Here is a 6,725-nt window from a genome sequence, read left to right as displayed (position 1 = left end):
ATACTCAGATTTCAGTTAAAAACAAAAGTAAATAAAATGCTTTAAGTTGATCAAAATGCTCGTTTAAATGAGATAGCATTATAAAATATGAACCAAAATCAAGTGATTACTATTTAACACATGCTGCAGAAATCTCCTCACCAAATTAAGAGTCTCCTTCTGACAAAGATAAATCTCTATTTCAAAATTAAGTTGTTCAGTTTTTAAAATGAGTAAACAGAATGACTTGGGTAATTATAGGCCTGTCAGCCTGATATCAGTCCCAGGCATGATAATGGAGAGGTTGATAAAGGACTTGATTAATAAAGAATTAAAGGAGGGTAATATAATTAATGCAAATCAGCCTGGGTTTATGGAAAATAGATCTTGTCAAACTAACTTGATATCTACTTTTGATGAGATTACGAGTTTGGTTGACAAAGGTAATAGTGCTGATATAATATACTTACACTTGTGTAAGGTGTTTTACTTGGTAGTGCATGGCATTTTGATTAAAAAATTAGAATGATATAAAATTAACATGTCACACATTAAAGGGATTAAAAACTGGAGAACTGATAAGACTCAAAATGTAACTGTAAATGAGGAATCATCAATGTGTGGTTGTATTTATTTATGTATTTATTTTACTATAATTGAACTCTAGTGTAGTGATGTGTAAAGTAAAATCTAATAAATTGGCGTACACAGTTCCTTTGAAAATGGAGGATCTGGGATATCTGTGATCAGGGCTGGACACCATCCAGGGACACTTTCAAGGGACCCAAGGGTTGGGATACATCTATTGTCAACTGGAGAGGCATAAGCCTCATTTCCATTCCACTTTCCTGATAGTAAGGAGAGGGCAAGGACATTGAAAACCCTGAGGTGTGAAGCTAAGCCCCATACACAAGGGTTAGGAACTGGACTGAAAAGCCTTCCTGCTGGGAGGCAAGGCAGGAAACTGGGTGTGCTACCCACTAGGCCACCTGGCCCTCCGAGGACTCGATTATATCAACCTGCAGGGGCAAAGGTAAGGCTGGCATAACTGAGAGGAGAGTTCTTGAGTGCTGATAGGGTGGTTATGTTCGGGAGCTGACACAAGTTAGCTCGCACAGTCAAGACTCATGCTGTAAGCAGGAAGCAACAAAGTGACTCACAGCCCTGTGTGCCTTGAGAAGCGTCACAACCACTCACACCCATTTACTTAGGCTTTGCCCATGGAAAGAGCATATGATCTGTGGAGGATTATGAATATTTGTTTTCTCAACTCTGTTTGCAGAACAGCATTATTGTATGTGCACTGCATTCAGTTTTCTCTAGCTCATCTTGCAGACTGAGTTAAAATGGAATATTGCACACTGGATAGTCAGAGATCAGTGAGGACTTGTGTGGTTTCCTGTTCCCAGAAGTAGCCACAGAAAGGATGACTGTTTGCTCATTGATTTTAATGGGAACTTCCAATGCTCACATACAAGGGGTTGAATTTTGTCTTGGTGCAATTTTAAGAATCTCAGAGACTAACACAGCTGCAAGTGGCAGCCAAAATCACTTTAGGGAGTGGTTGATGAGCGCCTCATGAACCAAAACACACATGTATTTACATCATTTACCACACTGCTTTTTTATTTGTATATTTCATTTGCAGTTCCTTTTCTGTTCAATAAGAGGAATGATGGGTTGCAATATGGTCAATGTTACAGACAAAAATTGGGGTAATTTGTGAGATAGGCCTCAGTAGTGATACAAGAGGTCTCTCACAGAAAAGTCTTCAAGAATTCAATAGAGAATTAGAACCTTTCTACAGAATTTCTAGAGCAACCTATCAGGGCCACAAGCTCTGAAGTAAACTTGATGTCCAGACATCTTCTCAGAGGCTGTTGAAGGGCTTGGACCATGGCAGTGGCTGCTTGTATATGAGCATCCACATCTTTCAAAAAAACTTCCTCCACCAACACGGTCTATCGAGCTTCCAAAGTGTTTGACAGTTGCCACCTGCTTCATATCCCATCTGGACAGGTTAACACTGAACAATTGTAATCTGGAGCCTGGAGGCTGCTTGATGGTGATGGTAAGGGACTTCATTTTATCTGTATTAGTAACCAGACCAATTGCACGCTGCTTCTTGCCTGACCAGACTGGCCATCCGTTGAAGTTTCCAATAACACTTAAACTGTGAGTACAATTTTTATTTATATAAATATACATATATACATACACATCCTAATAAGTGAGGGTGCTCATCATGGGATCAGAGCTTAAAGCTTTACCTCCCCCGCAAAATACAAGTGTATCAGTTTAATCTATGATGATTTTACTGGCAGCTAACAGTAAGAAAAAACAAACCTGTGGAAAGAACAAACATCATCAATCTGCACACAGCTGCTCTTCTGACAAAAAAGAATTATTATTATTTGTATTGTGGTAGTGTCTGGGGTCCTCAATCAGGGTTCCCCTTGTGCTAGACATTACAAACACATAGCCAGTCCTTCCTCTGAAGAACCTTCAATTTAAGTATAAGATGACAGACAACAGGTTGATACAAAAAGCAGATGGAATGCACATGGTAACAATGAGATGATTCTGAACTGTATAAGCGTGGTCACAGCACATCAGCTGCCTAATCACAGTCATGTTTTTTGTATGCATCACAGCAGAGAGGAGTGTAAAGAGGAAACATTACGAATACACTTAACTCATGCCTGCTTATTAGGACTCTCCTCACCATACTTTATGGGAAACTGCATGGCAAATCCAAATAGGCAACTTTTATAAAAATAATAATAAAAAAATAACATGATCACTTGTCAAACTACTCCTGGCATGTTACCCCTATGGCTCAGACTGAACATATATTTCCAGACAGAGTTTGAGAACCACAATTTGCTTTTCCCTCAGCTTTATGAGAACTTCCTTTGCAAATGACAAATCTGTACGTACTACTTCCTAGCTCCATTCACTGCAACACCACCAGATTTCTCAAATATAATCTCTGAAAAGGCTTATAAAAAGTAAAAGTAAAACAACTTTTGCATACTCTGTGCAGTATGTTTTCTCCATTATTAAAAACATACATCCAAAAGAATCATAGAATCATAGAATATCAGGGTTGGAAGGGACCTCAGGAGGTCATCTAGTCCAACCCCCTGCTCAAAGCAGGACCAATCCCCAATTAAATCATCCCAGCCAGGGCTTTGTCAAGAGAACCTGTGGTCCCAGCTGAACAGGGATGAACAAGAGCAAGAACAAGATGAGCGTCATAAACAACTGTCTCATGATAAGAGAATATTGTGTGACTGTGAATGTAACAGTTTCATTATGATTAAGGGTTTATCCTGCTCCCACCGGAGCCCGCTGGAGTTCTGCGACTGTCATCAACCAGAGCAGGCTGAGCCCTAAAATCACTAAAGAAGATGGGGAAGAGGGGGGAGAGAAGGAGTTCCTAAATTTCATACATAAGTCCAGGGACACAACTTTCTCTTTTTTCAGTCCCAGTTTTGTTCCCTCCTCACCCTATTTTTGCTCATGTCTGCACTCTGCACTTTTTACTAAGCAATTCTTTAGCTACATTAGCTTAATCAGCCTCAGTGCTAATGAGCAGGAATGGCCACCTCACATACTTAATGTTAAAACATATAGATGCTACGTTACATGCTTTCTTGTAGGTATTTGATTACTGGAAAGGCAGCATTAGTAAGTCTAATGAAGACCTCCACAAACTGCAACACTCTTAAAGACGTTTGATTGTAATTCTGATGAATGCAGATATACACTTTATGCACTATGAAAAAACAATAAAAATGACATATATAAGGAAAATTTGAAAGAAAAAGCATATTAAGATTATGGAAAGAAACTTAAGCACAATGTAGGTTAGGTAACTAAAGCAGAAACTGCTTCCAAACAGCTATATATGGAGATCACCTTAAAGAACTAAGCAAAGAAAATATTATTTCTCTAGTATTATTCCAAATGAGATCACAAGTATTAATAAGTAGTCAGACATAACACTTACTAAGAGGTTATTATTAGTCCAAAGGATACATCTATCTCCATGCTGCTTGCTAGTAAGAACAAAATTAGAAATAACTCCTCCCAAGATTATTTCAGAAATAGCTCAGAGCTCTCGTACTTACCCACTCTTAGGTGGGGACAACTGTTGGATAAAGCCAACATCATACTACTATATACATACTAATATCTTAAAGAAAGTTACTCCTAATACATGTTTTTCTGAATATTATAGAACATGTAGAAGTCCTTACTCCAGCCAACATAGCTAATTTTGTTTGCCATTTTCATTTATATTAAAGTTGGGTACATATTTATGCATATAATAACAAATAAAAATAATATAAAAATGCTTCCAAAATGTAATGAACTTCCCTCCTCCCAGCAGGTAGCCAGAATTGAACTCTGACGCAGAAGAGAGGAAAAAAGATATTGTGACTGTGCAATATAAAATAAACTTATCTGATTATAACTATTGTTATGAGTAAATAATAAATACACATGGATTGTCTTTACTCACTGGGGCTTGTGTACACGGAGCAGCAATGTGTACTACAGAGGTGTGATTTCTGAAGTGCTCTGATGTATTGTGCATTAATTGGTCCGTATAGTCTCTGCTGGTGTACACTAAAGGTCCCTAGGGCAGGTTAATGTAATACACTAAGGAACCTTTAGGGCATATCAGCAGAGTCTACACAAACCAACTAATGCGCAACTCATTAGTGTGCTTCAGAAATCACACCACTGTAGTGCACGTTGCTGCTCCATGAAGAGAAGGCCTTGGATTGTTTTTGTTTTGCTTCAACATCTACACTGACAATTATATATTCAGAGGAGATTAAGCAAATCCAGAATCTGACAGCATTTAAAATTTTAAAACCTTCCTCTTCTTTTCACTATAAGAATGAGACATTGACACCTCTTCCTACCAAATAAACCACAACCAGGCAAAACAAAAACAAAACTCTGAAACTAATCAACCAAAAAACAAAACAAAACAAAAAACAACAAACAAAACAAAACAGATTCAAAAACAAAATCCCTACTTGAAGCAGAGTTTTTAGCCCTAAAAAGGAGATATACTACTTTAAATCCACTAGGGCCTTTACTCCTGCTATGAATTTTACATGAAACGTGCTCAGATACTATGGTAATGGGCAATGTTAAAACCCTAACACAGGTGCAATTACTTAGCATTTCTATTGACAGTTTATTATTTAGCACAATCATAAAGGAGGAGCAAATCTTCTCCACTCATTGCCTCAAAAATAAAAGAATCATATGAAGAAAAGATACAAGACTAACTTTCAGAAGGCTGAAACTGAGGTCCTCCTGACTAATCACATTTATTAAAGGTCCTATGTTGCTTTTTTCCAGTGGTAAGACTGATCAAATTCCACCTTGGATAATAGGATTTTGCAGAATAAATTCCTCTGTCACACCAACTTTATAAGGTTTTCTTCATTTGGTGTTCTAGACTGTTGTACAATGCTGCTATTATAATAGTTATGTCCCACCCCTATGGCTGCCTTTAAGTAGTGAGTGATGTCTTTACACCTTAGAAACCATGCTGTTATTGGCTGAATCCGACTCCCATCTGTAGCTGTACTACCCTCATCTCCCAGGGGGAATAGAAGCTGTAAAACTTACACCAGCATTAATTTTTGCAGCAGAAATTCACCGGCTGTTCTCCTGTTCTGCCCCATTCCTGTCTTGCTCTTTGCAACCCACAGAGTCACAACCCCATAGAATGCCCCTGGAAAGAAAGGGAAATTCTATGGGCTCCCAAAGAGAGAAAAGAGGCATGTAGGAGCTACTGCTCCACTATTTCTGCTTCACAGACAGGTTTCCACTGAGCTTTGCTCACCACCATCTGTGTAAATAGATTGAAGAGCACTAGGTTCTCTGTTTTTCAGGTTAAATCCCTTCCCCTTATTTCAAACTCCAAAATCCATACGACAACTGTGGGATTACACTGAAAAAGGGATTCTTAAAAATTGGCTGTGTGTTGGTGCCATTGCATCTCAGGCCAGTCAGAAGGACCGGGGTTCACATTTTTAATGCTAGCTGTCAGACAAATTACACACCAAAAGGAGTTGCTTTGTTCCTGCCCCAACTGCTAGGGTTCAGTCCTAGTTCTTGTTTTGCCACTGACTTCAATGGGAGTAGAACAGAGGGACTGAGCAGCTCTCCTTCTTACATGTTGCATATAAATAATATTGATTAAAAATCACTGTAATCTATAACCTGAACAAAGCAACATGGTGGAACATTCAAATGATTATGCAACCTCAACTTGAAGGCATTTGAAATGTGGCTTTTCAACCTCTATGTCAAATTATCAGATTTTACCTGACACATCCCAAAACTATTTTATAAAAATAACCCCTGAAGGAAAAAACAAAAACAAATGACTATTACATTATTTCATCTCATTTTTTACCTGAATTTAATAAATACACCTGATAAATCATACAATCTACAAATCATACAATCTATATTTGTATTCAGATTACCTGAGGAAGTGCTGCTACAGGAGACATGCTGTCTTTCATTTCACACGTGACCAAACTAATGGTTGGGATGGGATAAGCAGCTCAGGCCCAGATCCTCAAAGATATGTAGGCTCCTAACTTCCATTAATTTCAGTGGAAGTTAGGAGCATAAATACTTTTGAGGATCTGGACTTCAGTCTCTTTCCTGCCCCATATATGATGGAAGCACTGCTATTGGTA

The sequence above is a fragment of the Lepidochelys olivacea genome, assembly GCF_965140295.1.
Source record: "Lepidochelys olivacea isolate rLepOli2 genome assembly, chromosome: 4".
Lineage (NCBI taxonomy): Eukaryota > Metazoa > Chordata > Testudines > Cheloniidae > Lepidochelys > Lepidochelys olivacea.
This window is presented reverse-complemented; position numbering follows the sequence as displayed.